The 13,817-nt window shown below is 37.5% G+C and overlaps 1 pseudogene; it reads left to right on the top strand.

Annotated features, from left to right (window-relative positions):
• LOC102826161 overlaps positions 1-1,955 on the top strand; it is a 2,335-nt pseudogene extending 380 nt beyond the window's left edge.
• The last annotated feature ends 11,862 nt before the right edge of the window (positions 1,956-13,817 follow it).

Genomic DNA, 13,817 nt, shown 5'->3' with positions numbered 1-13,817 from the left:
TAGGAGTATTGATAGTTCAGCTACAATCTCTAATTTACAAACACACAGATAACAGAGCATTACTCCACCTGTATAAAATTATCTGCGGAAAATAAAATCACTACCAAGAATGCTTTTGGCTTGCACTTGATTGATTTTATGTCAGAGATTCTTAAAGAGAAAGACACTGAACTGACCAACTTTAAAGTAGCGGCTGGCACACTGGATGCCAGCACCAAGATTTACGCAGTGCGTGTGGATGCTGTTCATGCTGATGTGTACAGAGTCCTTGGCGGATTAGGCAAAGATACTCCTGAAGAAATGGAGAGCTCTGGTACAGGTGGTAGTGTTACTGAAATGGGAATAGCCAAAAAAGCACCAAAGCCAAAAAAGAAACACTTATACAAAACCATCGAGCAGAATGTTAACAACCTCAATACCCCTTAAGCAGATCGAAAATGTGAGAATGACTCCATGTTTCAGAGGACTGCAGCCTCATTTGATGAGTGCAGCACAATAGGGGTGTTTCTCTCTACCCTCCACTGCCACGACTATCGAAGTGAGCTCCTTTTTCCTTCCGACGTGCAGATGCTCCCCACTGGAGATGCTCTTGAGCTGCCTGATTTAGGTTGGGTGGAAATGGCAGATTTAAAAGCCCCCTTACAGCAGTGTGTGGAAAGTCGCCAGATCTGCCCCTCCCTGGACGGATTCCAGTTTACAAAGTGGGACAGTGAGACACATAATGAGTCTGTGTCAGCCCTGGTAGACAAGTTTAGGAAGAATGACCAGGTATGTGATGTCAATGCTGAGGTGGAGGAGAGTGACTGTGGGGACTTCCTTGACGGGCTCCTGGAGGACGACTTTGATGCCCATGATGAACCCGACCACACCACAGTTGGGAATCACAAAGAGTTCAGAAGCTGGCAGGAGCCCTACCAGGTTCAGAGCTGCCAGGAAGAAGATATCATTCCCCTTGGGGATGGAGACATTAGGACCATGTGCCCCCCTTCTATCCATGAAGCCTGGAAAATATTCCTATTTCAGTCCTCGCACCATGTCGATGTGGGCTGGCCCAGATCATTGGCACTTCAGACCTCGACACAAAAAAGATGCTTCCTTGCAGTCAGAGAACAAAAAAAAAAAGTACAAAGAAAGATTTTGAAATAGACTTTGAACAAGATGTTAACTTTGATGTAAATTTTCAGAAAACAAAGACTGCTACCATTCTGACCAAGTCCACTTTGGAGAATCAGAACTGGAGAGCCACCACTCTTCCTACAGATTTCCACTATGAGGTCAATAATCTCGTCCAGCTGCATCCCAAGCCAGGCATCAAGTTACTTAAGATGGCCCAGGCCCAGAAGACAGGAATTGAGCAATACAAAGAAATTGAAGACTATGATTACAACAACCAAAACGACACCTCCAATTTTTGTCCTGGGTTACAGGCTGCTGACAGTGATTATGAAGAGTCAGATGACTTATTTGTGGGACCAGCTGGGGCCTCTGACCTTACACCTTATTCTTGCCATTCACCAAAGTCAAAGCAAGAGAACAATGATGCTCCCGAATCCCAAGGATTAGAAATTACAACCTATAGGGAGTCAAATCTGGTAGCTGAGCCTCAGAAGGTAAATAAGATTGAAATTCAGTATGCCAAAACTGCCAAAAAGATGGACATGAAGAAGTTGAAGCAGAGTATGTGGGGTTTATTAACAAAGTTCTCAAAGAAGCAAGCTGATGCAGAGGCAAACCACAGTGAAGTGGAAAAAAGGGAGGACCTGCTGGAGGTGGCTGATGGGAAACTGTTCAGTGGACTCACAAAGGACCTAAAGACGAGCCTGCCTCCCCTCATGGCTCAGAATCTCTCCATACCACTGGCTTTTGCCTGTCTGTTACATTGAGCCAATGAAAAGAATCTAAAGCTGGAAGGAACAGAGGATCTTTCTGATGTTCTTGTGAGGCAAGGGGATTGAGTTGCCTACATTGATGACGGCATCAGGAGACCCATCATTTTCACAATGACCAGGATCCTTCCACTGTGGGTGCAGGAGGATGCTGAAGGCTTGTAGCAGCGCTCTAGCCTACTTACTCAAGTGCCTGTGTGTTTTTCTTTCCTTCTTTCTGTCACAGCTTGACAACCAACACTTCGACTCACTGTCCTTGGGTAAAGATTTCTGTCCTGTAATGATCAATTGGGAAGCAGGTGGGCAAAGGGTAGGAGAGGGTAAGAAAACTTTTCTTGAGTATGAAAACCTACATCCATTCTGTGTGTCCATGTATACTTTCAGTCTCCTATATTGATCTGACATTTTCTATACTTTACTCTTGTAAAGAGCTACCTAATCCATGTACATAAAATACATTATTTGTGTTCTTGTAAATGTATATATAATGCTTAAAAAAAAAACATGATATAATTGAATAAAAAAAATGATAGGAACAGTACATTAAGAGGAAAGTGCCAAAAATTCAAGACAGATTTTGTAAAGGACATGGAACTGGGGATTTCGTTGCTGACATCAATAGATCTCTGTTTAAATCAGAGAATACCAGAAAGATACTTACTTGTGCTTTACTGACTATGCAAAGGCTTTTAATGTATAGATTATGATGTTATGGATAATACTGGGAAGAATGGGTATTACAGAAGACTTCATTGTGCTCATGAAGAAATTGTATATAGACCAAGAGTCAGTTGTTCCAACATAACAAAGGGATAAATGGTTTAAAGTCAGGAAAGGTGTGCTCTAAGTTTGTATCTTTCACCATATTTATTCCATTTGTATTCTGAGCAAACAATTCAAGCAGTTTTATTATATGAAGAAGAATGTGGTATTAGGAATGGCTAAAGACTCTTTAACAACCTTCAATGTGTAGATGATACAGTCTTGGTGTGGCACTGAAGGTTAATGTGCTGGACTGCAAGATCAGTTTGATCTTCAAGGTTGGTGGCTCCAGGTCACCAACCACGCCTTGGAAACCCTATACAGGGTTGCCATGAGTTGGAACAGACTCAACAGCAATTAACAGCAACAACAACACAACCTTGCTTACTGGTAGCGAAGAGGACTTAAAATATTTACTGATGACTATCAAAGATACAGCCTTCAGAATGGATTGCTCCTCAGTGCTGAGGAAGTAAACATCCTCACAACTGGACCAAAATAACATCATGACAAACAGAAAAGATGGAAGTTTTCAAAGAATTCATTTTTCTTGAATCCACAATCAAAACTCCTGGAAACAGCACTCAGGAAATCAAAGGGCGTATTGCATTATGCAAATCTGCTGCATAAGTATTCTTTAAAGTGTTCCAGAGCAAAGATGTCAGTTTGAAGATTAATGTGAGTCTGACCCAAGCCATGCTATATTCAATAGTCTCATGTATGTGTGAAACTTACACAATGAATAAGGAAGACCTTAGAGTGATTGACTCATTTGAGGTATGGTATTGGAGAAGAATATTGAAAGTATCAGGTACTCGCCAAAGAACTAACAAATCTGTCTTGCAAGAAGTACTGCCTGAGTGCTCCTTAGAAGCTAGGATGGGGAGACTTAGTTTTTCATACTTAGACATACTGTCAGGAGTGATCAGTGGAAAGGCATCATGCTTGGTAAATTGGAGGGTCAGTGAAAAATAGACATACAACAAAAAAATGGATTAGTACAGTGGTAGCAGAATGGGCTAGTATGTAACATTTGTGAAGATGGTTCAGGATTGGGATTGTATCACTCTGCTGTGCATAGGGTCGCTATAAATTGGAACTAACTCTACAGAATCTAAAAACAATAATATTACTCTGGTAACATTGCAGGTGATAAAATGGAAAAATATGGAAGACATGACATTAGTAGATACCATCTAGATTATATCCTCACTCTGTAAGATTATTTATTTTTTTGAGTCTCAGAGTTCTCATTTCTAAAACATATCTAAACTTCCATGATATGTTACATATGAAGTGATTAATGGTATTGAGTTAATGCTAAATATTTCTTTCTTTTACTCCTTCTGCTTAGCAAAGGATTCTCTGATATGAGGCAACTGGCTATAATTTTTGTATTAGATGGAACTGCATATAAAAAAAGTTTATGAGCATTTACTCATTATGAAATTGTTGTTGTTAAGTGCAGCTGAGTCAGTTCTGACTCGCTGTGACCTTTTATAGGGTTTCTGAGGATCAGCTGTTGACTTGAACCATCATTATATAGTTATCAGTCCAGGGTTTATTCTAGAGTGTCACATCAATACTTTGGTATAGTCTATAAAGAGAAACCATTCCAAGCAAAAGAACAATTGTATCATAAGTTAACAAAAGAAAATATTATTACTCTGTAGCATTATATTACAAACAGTAAAAGCAATATAAAAGTACTGTAATGTTTTAAAAAATTAAAGAAAACTTAATAAACTCTTGAACTTTTTTTTATCTTAGTAGTAAATAATGTTAGGTATAAAATTTATATCACTTATGTAATGACATGGTAAACTCTAACCTGTGCTAGTTACTTTGACAATTTATTTTGAAAATTGTGTGTGAGAGAGAGACAGAATGAGAGAGATCATCAGGAGTAAATTTCAAGTTCTCAGACTCAAGGAATAGCATTCAATTCTAGACCTAATTGGTAGGGTCCTATATTGTTCATGGAGTTTTATGCTTTGTATTGCTTCTGAACGTTCACGGAGAAATATATGCAATTGTTATTTCTATTATAAATCAAAAGTAATAAAATGGTCCTGTTTTATGGGAAATGAGTGCAGTGTGTGCTGTTCCTTTATGGCCTTTATATTTCTGGCTGGCCAAAGTACCCCTTATTTCATGCCATGCAGCTGTCAGACTAGGAAGAACTGCAAAGAAGAATGACAGAATAAATGTGCATTGTATCTGGCATTTGTGTCCTTTTACTAGAAAAGGTGAAGCTAGGTTAAAATCTTTTCTCTTTTTATGATGAAGAGCACAGAATGAGGTCTTTTTACAACAAAAATCCCCCAGACATCTTTCTTAGAGTAGAAGAGCCATTGCTTCCTGGGAGTTTCTGCTCTGGAGAGGATGCAAAAAAGCAGCAAAAGAACTGGATGCTGATAAAAGTTGTAACTGAATCATAGAAAACTTTGACCAAATTGAAATATTCCTGAAAGAATAAAAGCACCAAAGATAAAAAAATAAAAATAAAAAAATGTTTTTCTCTCCACAGTTAATGTGCCCTACTGGTTTCCAATAGGGTTGTGTTTGGTCTGTCTTATATTTAAGTCATAGAATTATTAAATATATATTTAAGTAACCAACAAAACAAAACAAAAAAAACACAATAACAACAATATAACCCTAAATTTAGAAGTCAAAGAGGCTTGGGAAGAATCAACTTGTTCCCCCCAGGCCTTACAAATAAATGCGGTCGGAAATGTTTTAACAACAACAACAACAAAGGTAAAGATTGCATCACATTTTTATTTTTTCCAATATAACTCATATTATTTCCCATTTTTTATGATTAAATAACAGTATTTCTGGTAGCGTAGTGGTTACGAATCGGGCTGCGAACCTTAAGGTCAGCGGTTCGAAACTACCAGCCACTCCGCGGGAGAAAGATGAGGCTTTCTACTCCCGTAAAGATTTACATCCTCGGAAACCCTGTACAGGGTCGCTATGGGTCGGAACCGACTCGACGGCACTTAACAACAACAACAACAACAACAGTATTTCAAGAGGTCACTCTCTATATGCACCCTTCCTATGGACCACTTAGCTAATTGTTAACAACTTTTAGTTTCCCTTAAATAGTATGAAAACCACACTTTTAAGCTTAAATTTCTCTACAAGTTATTGTTAAGAAAAATATAGTGATTAGCAAGATCCTAAATTTGGAGAAATTCTTATATAGCATTCATGATAAAAGATTGGTCAATCTCTGTAACAATAGCATTAACAACACAAATTTTGAGTACAGCAACCAGGCCAACCCATTGGAAGAGATTCATATTTGTGTCTATTAAAAAAGAAAGGTGACTCAACAGAATGCAGAAATCATTGAACAAAAATCACATTCATATTACACACAAGTAAAACTTTACTGAAGAAAATTGAAAGACAATTGTGGTAGTACATATACAGGTAACAGTCAGAAATTCAAGTTGGATTCTCAAGAGGATATGGAATCAGGGATATATCATTGTTTATGTTAGATGGATCTTGGCTTAAAGCAAAGAACACCAGAAAGATATTTGTTTGCATTTTATTGACTGTGCAAAGACATTTGATTGTATGAATCATAACAAACTATGGATAACATTTAGAATAATGGGAATGCTAGAACACTTGATTTTGCTCATGACCAAGTGGCAGTGCTTCAAACAGAACATGGTGATAGTGAATAGTTTAAAATTAAAAAGGTGTATATCAGGGTTGTATTCATTCTTATTCAATCTATATGTTGAACAAATAATCCAAGAAACTATATTGTTTGAAGAAGAATGTAACATAAGGATTGGGGGAAGACTTGTTAGAACCTGCAATATGCAGATGACACACCTTCTTTTGGGAAAAGAAGAGGATTTAAAGTACTTACTGATGAAGACCACAACTCATCTGTCAATTTATCTTACTATGAAGGCTTGTGTGTTGCTATGATTCTGGAAGCTATGGCAGCGGTATTTTAAATACCAACAGGGTCAACTACATAGGATAGGTTTCACATGAGCTTCCAGAAGAAGACAGACTAGGAATAAGGAGAGATATATTACTTCCAAATATTTAGTCACCTAAAACCTATGAATATCAGTAGAACACTGTCACCACCAGATTACTGAATGTTGAAACATGATGAAGTACACAGGATACTGTAAGATATAGTGCCAAAGGATGAGCCAGTCAGGGTGGAAGGCACTCAAAATGAGACTGCAGAAGAGCTGCCTCCTCAAAGTAGAGTTGACACAAATGGAGTAAAACCCTTGGGACCTCCATTTTCTGATGGGGTACAAATTAAAATGAGGAGGAACAGCTGTAAAAATACATTAGTAATCAGAACAATGGGGTAATGTACAAAGTAAGAATCTAGGAAAATTGGAAATTGTCACAAATGAAATAGAATATATAAACATAAATATTCTAGGCAATAGAGAGCTGAAATGGATTGGTATTGGTCATTTTGAATCTGACAATCACATGGTTTACTACAGTGGAAATAACAAATTGAAAAGGAATGGTGTAGCATTCATCATCATAAAGAACACATTAAAGCAGTCATAAGATGCGATGCTGTCTGTGATAGGATAATATACATACTCCAACAAGGACGACTAGTTAATACCACTATTATCCAAATTTATGCATCAAACACTAAAGCCAGTGATGATGAAATTGAGTTCAACCAACTTTTCAGGAATTGATGGAATAAAAATTGAAATCTTTTGAGAAAGTGAGGTAGCAGAGGAGGCACTCACTCAAGAAATTTGGAAGACAACTATCTGGCCAACTGATTGAAAAAGATCCATATTTGTGCCCATTCCAAAGAGAGATGACCCAATGGAATGCGGAAATCATCAGACAATCTCCTTGATATCCCATGGAAGTAAAATTTTACTAAAGGTGATAAATACAGAAATGACTGCAAGGATACTTTGACAGAGAATTTCCAGAGGTTCAAGTCAGATTCAGAAGAGGCCTTGGAATGAGGGATACTACTGCTTATGTCCGATGGATCTTGGCTGAAAGCAGAGAATATCAGAAAGATGTTTACCTGTGCTTTATTGACTAGGCAAAGGCTTTAAATTATGTGGCTCATGATAAACTAGGACAACATTGCGAAGTATGAGTATTCTGGACCCCTTAATTGTGCTCATGAGGAATCTGTACATGGACCAAGAGGCAGTTGTTTGATGATAACACAGGAACACTGAATGGTTTAAAATTAAGAAAGGTGTGCAACAGGGTATTCTTTCACCATACTTATTCAACTTGTATGATGAGCAAATAATACGAGAAGCTGGGTTCTATTACGAAAAATGTGGTGTCAGGATTGGAGGAAGACTCATTAACAACCTGCGCTATGCAGATAATACAACTTTGCTTGCTGAAAGTGAAGAGGACTTAAAACACTTAATGATGAAGATCAAAGAGCACCGCCTTCAGTATGGATTACATCTCAATGTAAAGAAAACAAAAATCCTTATCACCAGACCAATAAACAACATTCTTATCAATGGAGAAAAGATTGAAGTTGTCAAGGACTTCATTCTTTTTGGATCAACTATCAACACTCACATAAGCAGCAGTCAAGAAATCAAATGACATATTGTATTAGGCAAATCTGCTGCACAAGACCTTTTTAAAGTGTTGAAGAGCAAAGATGTCAGCTTGAGGACTACGGTGCGCCTGACACAAGACATATTTTCAATAACCTCATATGCATGCAAAAGCTGGAAAGTGAATAAGGAATACTGTAGTAGAATTGATGCAATTGAGTTGCAGTGTTGGAGGAGAATATTGAAAGTACCATGGGCTGCCAAAAGAACCAACAGATCTGTGTTGGAAGAAGTGCAGCCAGAGTGCTCCTTGGGGGCCAGTATAGCCAAACTTCGTCTCTCATACTTTGGATGTATTGTCAGGAGGGACTAGTCCCTGGAGAAGGATTTAGCATGTTTGGTAAGGTGGAGGGTCAGAGAAAAAGAGGAAGATTCCCCAACGAGATGGATTGGCCAAGTGGCAGCTTTGCAACATGGACTCAAGCATGGCAACAATAGTGAGGTTGGCTCAGGATCGGGCAGTGTTTTGTTCTGCTGTGCATAATGTCACTATGAGTCGGTACCAACTCGATGGCACCTAACAACAACAACATCCAACTTCTTCAGTCTGAAATTGATCAAACATGCAATTAAGATGTATTTATCACTACTGCTAACGGTATTGCAAAAATTGGAAACAATGAGGAAGGATCAGTAGTTGGAAAATGCAGCCTTAATGGTAGAAATGATGCTGGAGATTGCATGATACAATTTTGCAAAACCAATGAATTCTTCATTGCAAATACCTTTTAAACAGCATAAAAGATAACTATATACATGGACCTCACCAGATGGAATACACAGAATTCAAATTGACTACATCTGTGGAAAGAATTGGTGGAAAAGCTCATGTCATCAGCTAAAACAAGGCCAGGTGTAGATTGTGGAACTGACCATCAAATGCTCATATGCATGTTCAGGCTCAAGCTGAGAAAAATTAGAACAAGTTCACAAGAACCAAAATATGACCTTGAATGTATCCTACCTGAATTTAGAGATCATCTGATGGACATATTTGAAGCATTAGACATTGAAGACCAAAGAACAGAAGAGTTGTGTGATGACATTAAGAACATCATACAGGAAGAAAGTCAAAGGTCATTGAGAAAACAAGAGAAAAGGAAAAGACCAAAATGGATGTCAGAAGAGACTCTGATACTTGCTCTCCAGTGTAGAGACAGATGCTAAAGCAAATAGAAGAAATGATGAGGCACAAGAACTGAACAGAAAATTTCAGAGGTCAGATTGAGAAGATAAAGTCAAATATTATAAGAAAATATGCAAAAACCTGGAGCTAGAAAACCAAAAGGGAAGAACACACTCAGCATTTCTCATGCTGACTGAACTGATATAAAAATTCAAATTTTGTCTTGTGATATTGAATGTTGATATATACTGAATGATGCAGAAAGCATCAGAAGAAGGTGGAAGGAATATACAGAGTCAATATAGCAAAAATAAATGGTCACTGTTCAAACATTTCAAGAGATAGCATATAATCAAGACTAAATGATCCTGAAGGAAAAAAATCAAGGTGCATTGAAGTCATCGGCAAAGTAAGTGAAAAGAACTTAAAGTACTTACTGATGAAGATCAAAGACCACAGTCTTCTGTATGGGTTGCACCTCAATGTAAAGAAAACAAAAATCTTCATCATTGGACAAATAAATAACATCCATAGAAATGGAGAAAAGATTTAAGTTGTCAAAGGCTTCATTTTCCTAACAGTAACCATCAACACTTATGGAAGTAGCAGTGAATAAATCAAATGACATATTTCATTTGGCAAATCTGATGCAAAGAAGAGCAAAGATGTCAGTGTGAGGACTAAGGTGTGCCTCACACAAGTCATAGTATTTTCAATAACCTCATATGTGTGCAAAAGTTGGATAGTGAATAAGGAAGACCATAGAAGAGTTGATGCATTTGAATTATGATGTTGAATGAAAATATTGAAAGTACCATGTCCTGCCAAAAGAACAAATAAATCTGTATTGGAAGAAGTAAATCCAGAGTGCACGCCTTGGATGCCAGAATGGACAGACTTCATCTTTCATACTTCAGACATATTGTTGGGAGGGACCAGTCACTGGAGAAGGATATCATGTTTGGTAAAGTGGAGGGTCTGAGAAAAAGAAGAAGACCCCCAATGAGATGGAATGGCACTGTGGCAGCATCAATGGTCTCAAACATAGCAACAATTGTCAAGTTGGCCCAGGATCGGGCAGTGTTTCGTTCTGTTGTGCATAGGGTTACTATGAGTTGGTATTGACTCAATGGTACTTAACAACAACAACAGCAACAACTGATAAATATCAAACACTACAACCTTCAATATGTATTGTACCTCAATATAAAGAAGTCGATATTCTCACAATTGGACCTATAAATAACATCATAATAAATGCAGAAAATATTGACAATGTTAAAGATTTCATTTTACTTGGATCCACAATCATCACTCATGGAAGCAGCAATCAAAAAAATCAAATGATGTATTGAATTAGCCAAATATGCTGTAAAGTAGCTCTTTAAGGTGTTAAAGAGTGAAGATGTCATTTTAAAGACTAGTGCACATGACTCAAGCTATGATATTTTTAATAACCTCATAGGCATGTAAAAAGTGAAGAATAAATAAGGAAGATCATAGAAGATGCCTTTAAACTATAGTAATGGCAAAGAATACTGAAAGTACCATGGGCTGCCAGAAAAACAAACAAAACTATCTTAGAAGACGTACAATCAGAATGCTCCTGAGAAACAAGGATGGAAAGATTTCTCTCATTTTTGGACATGTTGGCAGATGGGACTAATCCCTGGAGAAAGACATCATACTTGGTCAAGTGGAGGACCAGATTAAAAGAGGAAGAGACTTAATGAGTTGGATTCACACAATGGATGCAACAAAGGGTTCAAACACTATGGCAGTTGTGAGATAGTGCCAAGTCTTGAGAAAATCAAAAGTCTTTTGATCCTATATAAAGACATATCGATTAGACAGCTGCTCTTCACTAAATTGAAGTCCTGGTGTGGCACTGTAGGATAAGAACTGGACTGTAAAGTTTATTTGAACTGCAAGGCTGGCAGTTCAAACTCACCAGAAGTTCCTGGGGAACCCAATACAGATTGCTATGAGTTGGAACTAACTCTATGGCACTTAACAACAACAACAACAATTCACTAAATTTCTACTGTATGCCTAGAATTTAGCTTGAAGTATTTGTTATGGTAGCATATAACATGATCAAAAAGAAGGAAAACAATGTAACAATTGTTCATTGGGACTACAGCTTATGGCATGAACACAGAAGGATCTCTGTGGACCTCTTCTTTAATGAAAATAAGTTATTTAAAATAAATTTTAAACAACATCTAGAAATTGTCCCAAGAAGACACAGCAAATGAAGAATGCTTTCATAAAATGTTTTACATTTTGTACAAAAAGCTTGCATTTGTTGTATTTGAACCAAGACTCACTCACTCCTCTTTTCAAACTCTGAGAGCATGAAATTCCATTACAAACTGTTATAGCTCAAAACATATTGGTCCTTTCCCTTCAGGTCACAGTCAGTTATTCTTCTTGTTGTGAAGTGCAGTCAAGTTGGTTCTGACTCAGCGACACTGGATAAGGTTTCCAAGGAGGGCTGGTAAATTTGAACTGCTGACCTTTTGGTTAGCAGTCTAGTGTTTTTCCAAAGCACCACACCAAGATTATCTTATTGAGAGGTAGGGCATGATCATTTCTCAGTCATTCCAAGCTATGTGTTGGTAAAGATAAGTTCCAGGACTACATACAAGAATTAGGGGGGATGCTTCTTTTGTCTAACCTCTACTCACGTTATTTCCATATTTTTTTGATGCTTTCTGCATCATTCAATAATTTGTCCATAGAATTCTTCAATACTGCAACTTAAGGCTTGAATTTTTCTTCAATTCCCTCAGCTTGAGAAATGCTGAGCATGTTCTTTCCTTTTGGTTTTCTAACTCTAGATCTTTGCACATTTCATTATAATGTTTGGCTTTGTCCTCTTGAGCTGCCCTTTGGAATCTTATATTCAGTTATTTCACCTTCTCATTTCTTCCATTTGCTTTAGCATCTCTTACCTGGAGAAGAAGTATAAGAGTCTCCTCTAAATTCATCTTAGTCTTTTTCTTTCTTTCTTTCATGTCTTCTTAATGATGTTTGCTTTCTTTCTGTATGATGTTCTCTTCTTATCTTCAATCATTAACGTTTAATCAAACCTCTTCTAGAGACGATCTCTCAATTCAGATGGGAAAAGTTCAAGGGTTATATTATTTCACCATCTCTATTCAATCTGTATACTGAGCAAATAATTTGGGAAGATGGATTATATGAAGAAAAATGTGTCATCAGGATTGGAGGAAGAATCATTAGCAAGCTTTGATATGAAAATCATATAAGTTTGCTTGCTGAAAGGCAGGAGGATTTTAAATACTTGTTGATGGAGATCAAAGCTTTTAGTATGGATTGCACCTCAATATAAGGGAACTCTCAACCACTGGACAAAGAAATAACACCATAACAATTGTAGAATAACAGAAGTTTTCGAAGGCTTCATTTTGTTCAGATCAATCATCAACACTATGGAAGCAGCAGTCAAGAAATAAAATGACATATTGCATTAGACAAATGTGTTGCAGAAGATTTCTTTAATGTGCTCAGGAGCAAAGATGTCAGTTTGAGGACTAAGAAGCACTGGAACCAAGCCATGGTATTTTCAATAAACTCATGTGCATGTGAAGGTTGGACAGTGAATAAAGACCATTTAAGAATTGATGTATTTGAGTTATGGTTTTGGAGGAAAGCACCATGGACTGCCAAAATAACAAATAAATCTGTGTTGGAAGAAGTACATCCAAAATGCTCCTGAGAAGCCAGGATGGTCAGATTTCATCTTTCATACTTTGAACATGTTATCAGGAGGAATCCATCCCTAAAGAAGGACATCATCCTTGGTAAAGTGGATGCTCAGCAAAAAAGAAGGCCTCCACTGAGATGTAATGGCACAGTAGCAGTAGCGATGGGCTTAAGTGTAGCAACAATTTTGAGGTTAGTGCAGGACTGAGCAGTGTTTTGTTCTGTTGTGCGTAAGATAGCTATGAGACAGTACTGATTTGACAGCACCTAAAAACAACACTCATTTGCTTTTAGCATGAAACATCGTAAGATATTGGGGTCTCATTGCTCTTTCTCTGCCTTATAATATGGTGGTCCAATGCCTACAGAAGCAAGCCAAAGTGAATTGAGGTGCTGTCTCACCTACCATGTGCTCAGATCCTAAAATAAGAGTATTGAAAAGAAAGAGTTGTGATAATGTCTTGACTAGGAGATTTTGCCTGTAGGGGAGAAGCAGCCTGTCTAATAGAAAGCTCTGAATCAGTTTATAAAGAAAATGCCTTCATTACAACAGTGTTGAGACAGTCAAGCCTGAGGGAATTTTAAAAGACAAGGTAAATTGTGGTGAAAGGCATTAATATATTTGTTAGATACAGGCTAAATTGTTAGTCTCATTATTTTACCAGAGAGAAGCAG

This window comes from Chrysochloris asiatica, unplaced genomic scaffold, assembly GCF_000296735.1.
Source record: "Chrysochloris asiatica unplaced genomic scaffold, ChrAsi1.0 scaffold00131, whole genome shotgun sequence".
NCBI lineage: Eukaryota > Metazoa > Chordata > Mammalia > Afrosoricida > Chrysochloridae > Chrysochloris > Chrysochloris asiatica.
The sequence above is the reverse complement of the archived record's forward strand: the minus strand, read 5'-3'. Positions and strand labels throughout refer to the sequence as shown.